Source organism: Erpetoichthys calabaricus, chromosome 15, assembly GCF_900747795.2.
Source record: "Erpetoichthys calabaricus chromosome 15, fErpCal1.3, whole genome shotgun sequence".
Lineage (NCBI taxonomy): Eukaryota > Metazoa > Chordata > Cladistia > Polypteriformes > Polypteridae > Erpetoichthys > Erpetoichthys calabaricus.
The window spans coordinates 64,888,415-64,901,245 of record NC_041408.2 but is presented as its reverse complement, the minus strand read 5'-3'; the positions used below and the strand labels follow the sequence as shown (position 1 = coordinate 64,901,245).

General features: G+C 39.2%; 1 protein-coding gene across 1 annotated transcript in view; it reads right to left on the bottom strand.

Moving 5' to 3' along the window:
* prkn (parkin RBR E3 ubiquitin protein ligase) overlaps window positions 1-12,831 on the bottom strand; it is a 1,136,346-nt gene that overhangs the window by 148,770 nt on the left and 974,745 nt on the right. The window lies entirely within an intron of this gene.

Genomic DNA, 12,831 nt, shown 5'->3' with positions numbered 1-12,831 from the left:
AGGGAACCACAAATATTGTAAAAAGAAATGGGATCCCATAATTACATATGATTCAGGTTTCTTCAAATGGTGTCATGATATCTAAAAAAATCAAATGTACAGTACTAATTAGAAGTCATGATGGCTTAAGTGTAAGTAAGACTGTATGGCACAGTCAGGAGTGCCACTAGCCTTTCATACTGTAACACATTCAACACATTTAGCACATTGACTAAGTACAGCCTTTCACATAACCTCCTTCACGTTTGTTTCTCTTTTTTGACAAAGAGTTTTGCACCCCATCAGTCTGCTGCCCCTTACTACTCTATGGAATGCTTCTGTTCAGGTCCCCATTCTTTCTCTTTTGCTGATAACTCTGCATATTGCACATATAGTCACGTTACTGCCACAAGAGGTCCTACTCTGTTGGGTCCTTGGGCAAGGCCCTTAACCTGAAAATTGCTCCATAGAGGTGCTGTTCAATGGCTGGCCCTGTGCTCTGACCTCCAAAGGTCATGCAAAAAGACTATTTCCCCTTGGGGATTAATATAGTATACCAAATCAAAAAAATATACAATGAGTGCTGTTCCCAGTCATGTCTGTTTAGCTGCAGATGCACGACAACACATGTCAACAATACCATTATGTGATTTCCCTACCTAACTCTCCATCACCTTCTCTGTCCTTCTGACAGTCAACAGGTCTCATACTGTAATGTATTTTGCAGCACTTCAAATCATTTTCCTGTATTTACTTTTTTATTCATTACTAATGTGAAGTGAATCCCATTTTTGGGTTTGAAGGGTAGTTCAACAGGTACTATGGTGGGGGAATATGTTTGGTAAAGAGTGGCCTGCTCCAACGAATATCCATGAATCCATCCACACATTATAACAAAAAACAAAAAGCAATACAATGGGCGAATATTGACTGAGCTCAGATAAGGCGCTCTACTTGAAAATGTTTAATAATGAGTTACCTACAGTGGTACTCAAATAAGTGCCTGTGTGCTTTTGATGCGGTCATACAGGACAAGAAAGGTAAAAAGCAGATTGAACTGTAATTTTCATGTCAGATTCTTTAGGGCACAAGAGATGAGAGGCAAGGAAGGATAAACCAGATCTTGATTTAATCCTAAATTACTAGTTTTCCTAACACCCTTGCAAAACTGTAGATCCTACATTTAAAGTCAATCAGTGAAGCTAAACAGGTCCAGCGTGAGGGACTGTAGGTGACACATTCAGGGCTGGCCCCTGCTTTGTGACAGTGCTAGGCTAGGATAGGCCTCAGGTGCTTGTAATAAGTAAGACAAGGTGAGGCAGAATATGAATAAATTAATGAAAATAGAGAATTTTATTATAGTATTTATCTTTGACCTTTAATTTAACTTATAATAATTTAATTTCTCCTCTGCTAATCTAGGTCAGTTATGAGTTTGGTATTTAAAAAATGCTGTACTAAATAAACAAACAAATCCTCAATTTTTAAACTAAAATGACACAATTTCTGCACACACAGAAACTATTCAACTGGCCAAGCTTCACCAAACTGTTTTCAGCTCCTAACAGCATATGACATGACAAAGCAAGCCATAGCATATTTCTTTCTCGCCACTGTCCCTGTCGGAGCTGCAACTTTAAGTGGTGTTAACCTTCAGTGCACATGAATCATTCTGCATGTCATCCTTGAAAGTCACTGGAGCACCTTAAGCCATATGTTTATAGCCAAGCCTCAACTTAATCTCGCACATCTCCTAATAAATCAGTCTTCATTTTATAGGACAGTGAATGCCACAGAGCACTTTATACGGTCCATTTAAAAAGAAATATCCTTTTTTTCTTATCCTATACGACTGTTCAATCCATATCTTATTACTATATGGCCCTTTTTGCCTGGGGTGAAACAGCAATACTGTTTAATCAAAATAATAAAAAATAAGTATTTGGACCTTTCTACTACCAGTTAGAATGAACATTATTTCTTCAAGGCTATCCTCAATCATTCTTTTATGTTTAATGTTATATTTTCGACATATTAATCTACATAGCATATACAGTTTATCTATCTATCTATCTATCTATCTATCTATCTATCTATCTATCTATCTATCTATCTATCTATCTATCTATCTATCTATCTATCTATCTATCTATCTATCTATCTATCTATCTATCTATCTATCTATCTATCGTATTTAGCTGCTTCAAACCTTTTAGTTCCACTTAAGAAAAAATTCAATAATTGAAATATCTATATATCTTGTAGCTGCTAAATATTTTAATATCAATAATGATATTTTTCAAAATTCAGGCTTAATTACATATCACTGTTTCTTTTGCTTGCTGCTTATGATTTTTGTAACTGCATTTGTCGAGGGTTTCCAAATAATTCAAATGCAGCTACCAGGAAGGCATTCAGGCACTAGTATGATCGATTGTACCAAATAACTCCATAGTCCAAGTGTCTTTGTTTTAAAGATTTTAGTGAGATTCAAAACAAACAGTTTAAACAAAAAATAAGAAAAAAGGTCAATAATACACACAAAAAATGAGAAAAAGGGAAACTTTTTGTCTATGGTAAGTATCTTGGTTACATTTCTTAAGGTTTTGTGGCGGATGGCTGGTGATCCTGCCCAGCCGGGACACCTGGAAGGACCAGGAGAGGGACAATACCTCCCCTGGGCCACAAGAGGGCAGCCACCCTGGTCTGCATTGGAGCCACAGGATCAGAGCTTAGAAGCTCATCCCTGTTGGGGCCCATGGCCACCGCCAAGGGGTGCCCGGAGAATTATTGGTGCCCTGGACTGCAGCGCTTCTGCCACAACTGGAAGAGATTCCGGTTGCTCATGCGGTACTTTCGCCACACCAGGAAGTGCCGTCAGAAGATCATCAGGAAGCACCTGGAGCACATCTGGGGCAGTATAAAAGGGGCCACCTCACTCCATTAAATGAGCTGGAGTCAGGAGAAAGAAGACAGAGCTTGTGTGTGGAAGAGTGAAGGCGGCAGAAAGAGAAGAAGAGAGAGAGAAAAAGAGACTGAGCTTGGCTGGTTTGAGCATTGTGTGTGCAGAAGAATGTTAACAAACGTGTGTGTTTTGGACATTTGGTGTCTGTCTGTCTGTGCACGGGGCCTGCCTTACCACAGTTTCTATCTGTAATCACATACAGGACCTACATTTGATCTACGTACATAAAGGTCAGAAAGCTATATGCCCTTAATCTGTCTAACGATTCATGTTTCTTTCTGGTTGTCTGACTTCAATCTAAGGGGCATTCTATTGTCACGCAAAGCTAACATTAAGAACATTCCATTAATTTTATCTTAATGGGGATGGAAGAGAATTTACCATTATCTCTGTTAAAGCTACATTATATTCATATTCAATCTAAGCAAAAATTAAGGTAAATTTACTATTAACAATAACTTAAAGTTGTCAAAGTGGTGCAATGGTAGCGCTGCTGCCTCATAGGAAGGAAACAAGGGTTTGCATCCGTGTGTGAAGTTTGAATGTTCTCCCTGTGCCTGTGTGGGTTTCCTCTGGGTGCTCTGATTTCCTCCCCCTTTCAAAAGATATGCAGGTTTGGTGAATTGGTGACACTGCATTGGCCCTGGTGTGTGTGTGTATTCACTCTGAAATGGACTGGCGCCACCTTGTGGCCTATGCTAGCTGGGATAGGCTCCAGTACCCCCCTGTGACCCTGGTCTGAATTAAGCAGGTTAGAAAATGACATGATTTAGCTCTTACAATTTTAATTAACTATAAAGGTTGCTGTTACAATTATAACCAACTGGTTAAATTCTATTTGACGATTCGCTTCACATAAAATATTATAAAGGAATGAAGTAAGTGATAATAACAACAGGAAGCTAAATGCTAAGCCCAACAAATCATGCCACCCCATCTAGCTTGGAGATTCCAACATTCTTCTGCTCTCCCTGCTCTTTTACTTGTGACGTCAGGAGCAGGTCGCTGCCTCGCCATTTCGTTGTCTCCTCCACCACACAAGATATTCTTATCTTAGAAGGCATAGCAACTTCCAACAGGACACTAAGAATTTAATAAAACACAATGGCTTACTTCCTTTTGCAAATGAAAGAGTTACTTTAGAAGACTGTGTCTGCAACATGTGAACTTCAGTAAAAGAATCGCTTCATATGGCAACAATTATAAAATTAAAAGCATCTATCTGTTTTCTCACAGATAATGACTGCAGAATATAAAATATCCCAACAGTTGGCCCCAGATTAAACTTGAATGCTTGCTCCTTTCACTTTTCGAACAATAAGACCTGCAATGCAGCCCATGCAGTAATTAAAACTCATGTTTAATAAGCAATATTATAGATGATGTTGTATTCATGTTGAGCGCAAGCTTTGTTTTCAAAATGGCATGATTAATAGAAGTTGTCGGAACTGGATGCTCACTTTTCTACGATGTATTTTTATGCCCCCCTGAGATTTGTATAATGAAAGGAATTGTGAAGTAAATTACAAATGTGTGGCTTTAAGTATAAAAAAAATGTTTCAAAATAGTTACAGTATCACACACAGTAATTTTCAAACATGCTTCATCTACAAAACAGACCAAGATGATTCAGAGAGAAGAAATCACAAAGGAAACTGTACAAATCTTGTAGTTAATGGGAAGAAACATTTTGAATGCAGCTGAGAAAAATACAAGTCATGAGAAATAAAGGTTAATGTGTAGTTATCTTAATTTCACTTTATCTTATCGGAGATAAGAGATGCTACACAAAATTATAGCATTCTGTAAAATAATCAAACAAAAAAAAAGTATGCGGCACAAAAAGGGTTTCCTCCTTATATGAACTCCCTTCATGAAATTAAATGTTATGGCGTGTTAAATGCTGAAAAGCATTCAAATTATGTGAACCTACTGAGGAACAGGCAGCTCCTTCCAGAACACATGCAGGCCTCTAGATGGCGCCTTTGCCACAGCTATTTTGATCATCATGTGTTTCAGTCCTCGGGTCTTGTCACTGAGCTCACAGGCTAGAAATTATCTGAAAACTGAACAGTGGTCTTTCACCTCAAAATGAACATCACCCCCAAAATCATAGTGAAGGTCAATTTGTTGTTTACATGTCTGTTTGCAATTTTTAAATCCAAACAAAGCTCTTCTGTATTTAAATCCTTGAAATTAGTGTAACACACCAGTCTTGTAAATTAAAACATTTACTGGATACATCAACACCTTAGCAGCTGTGGGAGCCAAAGTGAGATTTTCTCTCTACACTGCACTCTGTGATGAGGTGTTAATGGAGATTAATAACTGTTTATTGACATTTAATTTTGAGGATGAGTAACAACAAGATGGAAATAGTGCCACCAAAGACAAGTTTGGATTTTCAGCTTGTGTTTAGTCTTGGAGCACAACGATATTGATTTGTCGACAAGAGGCTTTGAAGGTGGCAGTTCAAGATCAATCAATCAATTGGTGCATTTATCAAAATGGACGGAGCTCAGAGCATGTCTGAGAATTTCCCATAAAGGGGGTAGGGATCACCTCACTCAAAAATGCAATGAGGGAATGTCCTTGGTGGACATGGCAGTCTGTTTGTGTAAAATGAGAGCACAGCAGATCAGGTTCCAGGTACAGAAAGCAGACCATACTATGTGACCAAGGCATTTGTTCATTTTATATGCTTTCAAATAATGCTGTTGGCTTTTTAATAACTAGGGGGCTCTGCCCCCTGCTCGCTTCGCTCACCATCCCCCGGGTACGGGTAACCAGATGTACATTTTAAAGCGATTGATATTTTCATGGGAACTGTTACATTTGCATAATAGAACTTACTATTTTACTTTACATTACTCCTGCTTGTTTCTGCCACATGTAATGTTGATGAATTTGCGCATATGTACAGTGCATCCGGAAAGTATTCACTTTTACCACATTTTGTTATGTTACAGCCTTATTCCAAAATGGATTAAATTAATTTTTTTCCTCAGAATTCTACATACAACACCCCATAATGACAACATGAAAAAAGTTTACTTGAGGTTTTTGCAAATTTATTAAAAATAAAAAAACTGAGAAATCCCATGTACATAAGTATTCACAGCCTTTGCTCAATACTTTGTCGATGCACCTTTGGCAGCAATTACAGCCTCAAGTCTTTTTGAATTTGATGCCACAAGCTTGGCACACCTATCCTTGGCCAGTTTCGTCCATTCCTCTTTGCAGCACCTCTCAAACTCCATCAGATTGGATGGGAAGCGTCGGTGCACAGCCATTTTAAAATCTCTCCAGAGATGTTCAATCGGATTCAAGTCTGGGCTCTGGCTGGGCCACTCAAGGACATTCACAGAGTTGTCCTGCAGCCACTCCTTTGATATCTTGGCTGTGTGCTTAGGGTTGTTGTCCTGCTGAAAGATGAACCGTCACCCCAGTCTGAGGTCAAGAGCGCTCTGGAGCAGGTTTTCATCCAGGATGTCTCTGTACATTGCTGCAGTCATCTTTCCCTTTATCCTGACTAGTGTCCCAGTCGCTGCCGCTGAAAAACATCCCCACAGCATGAGGCTGCCACCACCATGCTTCACTGTAGGGATGGTATTGGCCTGGTGATGAGCGGTGCCAGGTTTCCTCCAAATGTGACGCCTGGCATTCACACCAAAGAGTTCAATCTTTGTCTCATCAGACCAGAGAATTTTCTTTCTCATGGTCTGAGAGTCCTTCAGGTGCCTTTTGGCGGACTCCAGGCAGGCTGCCATGTGCCTTTTACTAAGGAGTGGCTTCCGTCTGGCCACTCTACCATGCAGGCCTGATTGGTGGATTGCTGAAGAGATGGTTGTCCTTCTGGAAGGTTCTCCTCTCCCCACAGAGGACCTCTGGAGCTCTGACAGAGTGACCATTGGGTTCTTGATCACCTCCCTGACTAAGGCCCTTCTCCCCCGATCACTCAGTTTAGATTGCCGGCCAGCTCTAGGAAGAGTCCTGGTGGTTTCGAACTTCATCCGCTTACGGATGATGGAGGCCACTGTGCTCATTGGGACCTTCAAAGCAGCAGAAATTTTTCTGTAACCTTCTCAAGATTTGTGCCTCAAGACAATCCTGTCTCGGAGGTCTACAGACAATTCCTTTGACTTCATGCTTGGTTTGTGCTCTGACATGAACTATCAACTGTGGGACCTTATATAGACAGGTGTGTGCCTTTCCAAATCATGTCCAGTCAACTGAATTTACCACAGGTGGACTCCAATTAAGCTGCAGAAACATCTCAAGGATGATCAGGGGAAATAGGATGCACCTGAGCTCAATTTTGAGCTTCATGGCAAAGGCTGTGAATACTTATGTACATGTGCTTTCTCAATTTTTTAATTTTAAATAAATTTGCAAAAATCTCAAGTAAACTTTTTTCACGTTGTCATTATGGGGTGTTGTGTGTAGAATTCTGAGGAAAAAAATTAATTTAATCCATTTTGGAATAAGGCTGTAACATAACAAAATGTGGAAAAAGTGATGCACTGTGAATACTTTCCGGATACACTGTAAATGCTTTTGCATTAATGTCTGTTTTATTAAGTTCAAAATAAGCCAACACTTCTGTGTTTTTATTTTTCACTACCTCTAAAGCTTCTGCTTCTTTGCCCTCTTTAAATTGAATCATATTTTGACCTGGTAAATGAATTGGTAATAATTCAACATGACTTCGACAGTGCATTGGCAATCCCATTAAATGCCACCCGCTTTCTATTGCACTCACGTACCGAGTATCCAAATATGCTTGAACTTTGTCTTGAGACTGTTATTTGGATAAAGTTATGCGTACTGTATATTGCCCTTTATGAATGTACTTGTAGATGTACTTAATATTCATAACTGAAGCACAATATTCTACATTAATATGATAATCGATTTGTTTGAGCAAATACGGGTTATATGGTACAATCATTTAATTACCAATCATCACAATTTTTCCATCATTCTTTCAGTGATAAGTATGTTGTTCGTGAAGAATATCTCTGCGTCGATAATCAGGAAAGCAAGCCTTAGTCATTTCTGTTGAATTTACGAAAGCTTAAGGAAATTTCTTTAAACACTTATTTTCTTTTGAGTCCCAAAATACTAAATCTTTTAAATGAGGTCCATGAGACATGTGTTTTATGCGTTAGTATCATAATTCAGGATAGGTTTGTCTGTTTGGAATTTCAGCACAGACAAACCGATCAACATCATCAGCAGTTAATAATTTATTCTGCAAAGTAACCAATAAATGCATGTGAGGCAGACCCCATTTTTGAAATTCAATCGTGTAAATGTATGCACTGATATGTCAGAACACCGATTTGAGTTATTTCAATAAAACTAAGACTTTCTGATAAAACAATCTTCGAGAAAGTCTCGTCCCAAGATTTCCTTTTATAATAGAGAGACAATACACGATAAACACTAATGACTAAATCTCATAACAGTAAGATGTTCTTCCTTAAAAGCAATTGGCCAATAGTATGGAAGTTTTGTTTTCTTTTTTATGGGGGTGATCCATTCAAGTACAACACAGAACTAAGACTCTGTATTTTCTGACACCTGAGAAGATCCAATAGTTACATGATGGCCACATCAATATTATTATGCTTTTGTTAAAAAACACAGACATTAGTGTCCATTTTCACTTTTCATCCACACTTTCCTGGTGTTTTTAACCCCTGAAAATGAAGACTTTTGAAAATGATCTCAGAAATAGATATTTGCATGGCTGAAAATAGAGAACTTTAACAACATAGTCTCTAATTGTGTTCTGATTTGTATCCCTTCCCTGACCGGATACTGCTCATTACAACATCTCATTCCCTGATTGGTCACCCTTCAGAGAAGAAAAGCATATTCCAGCATAGCTGATAGAGAGGAAGTGCTTTCCATGGTGCTTGTTATCTTGCTTACCTGTGTGCATCTAAATTACAGTTCTTAATGTTGCATACATGCTCAAAAGGCTAATATTTCACCAGTCACTACAGTTTTGCGATAAATCCCAGGGCTGGTGGTGTAACCATCCCTTCAAGGAGGTCACTTCCTCTTCTTGTTTCCACTGATGTGTGCATGCTCAGTGTAGGTGAACAGCCACATCATATGTGTTTTTGGTTGTTTTAGTGTGGATGGAGAGACTCTCATGAACAATATGAATATGTTAGGGAGGATGGATAGGGTTTTCATTTAAAAACGCCATTCTTGAATGAAAATGTAGTAATGTGGACACTACCTAAGTGTCAACAACATAAGGGTGTAGAACATTTAGAACATTTGAACAACTGTGATGAGAACAGGCCATTCAGTCCAACAAGATCACCTATGCTATTTACCTGGATTGTCCAAAATAATATCAAGTCGAGATGTTATTTTTTTTTGCTAATCTGCCACATAATAAATATGATGACAACCTAAGACCTATATGGATTGTTAGAATGATTGACTGTCATTTTCCTCCATAATTATTGCCACAGAGACAGGCTGGCAGAAGCTCAGACCTCATACAGATTTGCAACGTGTTCAGGATCACAATGGTTCAGTAGACAATAGTGCTGACTTTAATCAGATATACAGTAATCCCTCCTCCATCGCGGGGGTTGCGTTCCAGAGCCACCCGCGAAATAAGAAAATCCGCGAAGTAGAAACCATATGTTTATATGGTTATTTTTATATTGTCATGCTTGGGTCACAGATTTGCGCAGAAACACAGGAGGTTGTAGAGAGACAGGAACGTTATTCAAACACTGCAAACAAACATTTGTCTCTTTTTCAAAAGTTTAAACTGTGCTCCATGACAAGACAGAGATGACAGTTCTGTCTCACAATTAAAAGAATGCAAACATATCTTCCTCTTCAAAGGAGTGCGCGTCAGGAGCACAGACTGTCAGAAAAACTGAGGAAAGCAAACAAATCAATAGGGCTGTTTGGCTTTTAAGTATGCGAAGCACCGCGGCACAAAGCTGTTGAAGGCGGCAGCTCACACCCCCTCCGTCAGGAGCAGAGAGAGAGAGAGAGAGAGAGAGAGAGATAGAGAGACAGAGAAAAACAAACAGTCAAAAATCAATACGTGCCCTTCGAGCTTTTAAGTATGCGAAGCACCGTGCAGCATGTCGCTTCGGGAAGCAGCTGCACAGAAGATAGCAACGTGAAGATAATCTTTCAGCATTTTTAGAGGAGCGTCCGTATTGTCTAGGTGTGCGAACAGCCCCCCTGCTCACACCCCCTACGTCAGGATCAGAGAAAGTCAGCGCAAGAGAGAGAGAGAGAAAAGTAAGTTGGGTAGCTTCTCAGCCATCTGCCAATAGCGTCCCTTGTATGAAATCAACTGGGCAAACCAACTGAGGAAGCATGTACCAGAAATTAAAAGACCCATTGTCCTCAGAAATCCGCGAACCAGCAAAAAATCCGCGATATATATTTAAATATGCTTACATATAAAATCCGCGATAGAGTGAAGCCACAAAAGGCGAAGCGCGATATAGCGAGGGATCACTGTACACAGTTATCATATACTAGCTGTGTAAGCCCGTTCTGTAAAAAGCATGGGGTCCTAGAAACTATTGAAATAGTCAGAAAAAAATTGAAATGTAGAGATGTCAGGTAATTGAAAGGAACTACTCTAGGCATCTCTCTCCAAGGAGGTTTCGTGTTGCTGACATGCTCGCGTTGTTTGTGTATTAGTAGCTAAGCAACTGTCTTTCTTTGGAGGTTTCCATTTGTCGGCATGCTCGCCTCGCTTGTGTATTAGCAAAAGTAAAAGGGGTACCATTTTGCCAATGTGCTCGCCTTGCTTCTGTAATAGCGGATAAGCGAGTGACTCTTTCTTCAGAAGTTTTGCTTTACCGATGTGCTGGGCTCTCATGTGTATCCTCAGAGGTGGAGCCCTTACCCCGACTCCACCACTCACTTCCGGGCCGGACAAACGCACACATTTCCACGCATAGACGTTTATATATAAGAAAAGATTCAACAATTAGTGAAAGTCACACAGAGTTCACCATCAAGGATCCTATCTCACTCCCTTAAAAACTCCTCAGAATTTACAGTACATAAAGGCCAAACTTTTCCAAAATATGCCAGTAAGTGTTGATTGCTCATGTCCAAAAATGTCTGAGGCCTAATACTTATGTTTCTCCTTGATAAATCTCTTAAAAATAAATAAATAAATAAAAAAATGGAGGTATTTTACATGGATAAGACAGGAGACAAGACATCAAAATGGAGAATCATGCCTGATCTGCACTTAAAGCAGTACTGTATTCCCCAGTTATGTTAATCTGGCCAAAAGGGTATGGTTGTGCTAAAAGACAAATTCACTTTGTAAAGTATCACTGTTAAGAATAAAAACATCATTTATTAAAATGTGCACAAATAATCCACACTTCCATCCATTATCAAACTTAAAGCAAATAAGTAAATACTTAATCACTGAATGGAATTGGATTTGGTGAAGCTCACACAAATAAAACATCAATAAAAACACACAGCATAAAGAGAACAGACAACAGACATCATTCTTAAACAGACCATAAACAACCAATCAAGCTTAAATGTGGTTAGAAATGTTCACCAAATTATTGTAGAAAACTCTTCAAGTCTCTGCGGTGGGCTGGCACCCTGCCCGGGATTTGTTCCTGTCTTGCGCCCTGTGCTGGCTGGAATTGGCTCCAGCAGACCCCCGTGACCCTGTGTTAGGATATAGCAGGTTGGACAATGACTGACTGACTGACTGACTCTTCAAGTCTCCAGCTCATGCATCTCATGGCCTGTAGGTAAGAATTTTTATAAAATCTGGATTCAAAATTTAAGATCATAATGGCTTTAGGTTTCATTCTGCCAAAGCAAAGTGAGGTGGTGACCCGGGCTTTTAGAAGCAGTGCATGATAGCTCTTTCTAGCTGTTTACTGTTCTCAGCAGAATGACTGCCATATCAAAGTGTGATGGAGAAGGTCAAAACATTTCCAATAATGAACCTTCCTCCAAAACAATGAACGTTTTTCACTTTCTCAGAAAGAACCTCTAGTGTACGTTACCAGATGCCTTCAACTCTCATATTAGAGTGCTGGCAATTGAAGTTTTAAAATCTCCACTACCTCTAGAACCAAGCCATGGATGTGTAAAATTGAGAGTGATCTATTGCCTCTCTCAAGAATTATGAACATTGCATGTTTTCTTGAAAATTTTCATATGATTTAGGTCCCATCACTTAACCAGTTACCTCATTCCCGTATGCAGGCTCTCCATAGTCGGTGATGAGTTGAGGAGAAAAAATTTATCAGCAAACCTGGCCATTTTTGTAGAATCCATAACTAATAAACAAATGATTACAAGACAGAACTCTGTTGGACGTCCATGAATAAAGCGGTTGGGTAAGAGATGTTGTCTTATTGCCTAACCACCTACATTTTCTAAGAATGCAACTCCAATAGCCAATAACACAAGCACTGATTGATATGCATGTCTGTCATTTTGTTTGAAGGCTTGACAAGGACAATGGTGTTAAAGGTGGATTTCTAAAGAGGTTCTCGGTATATGTGCTCTGTGAGTCAATGTCAAGAAGCAGAAGGGACACTGCAGCGTTCACAGACAGAGGAAAAGATAACTGGAAGAGCATTCTGCACGTGGTTTCTTACTTATTATATGAAGAGGGATTTCTACTTTGCTGTCTAGAACCAAAACTTGGAATAAAATTGTTGATTTTTGAGTTGCTGATGAATTGTTGACTTTAAAATTCTGCTTATGGTTTACAAAGCCTTAAATAATCTTGCTTTATCCTATATCTCAGAATGCCTTTCACCTTATACTCCAAATAGTAACCTTAGATCTTCAAATGACTGTCTGCTTATAACTCCAAGAGCTAAATT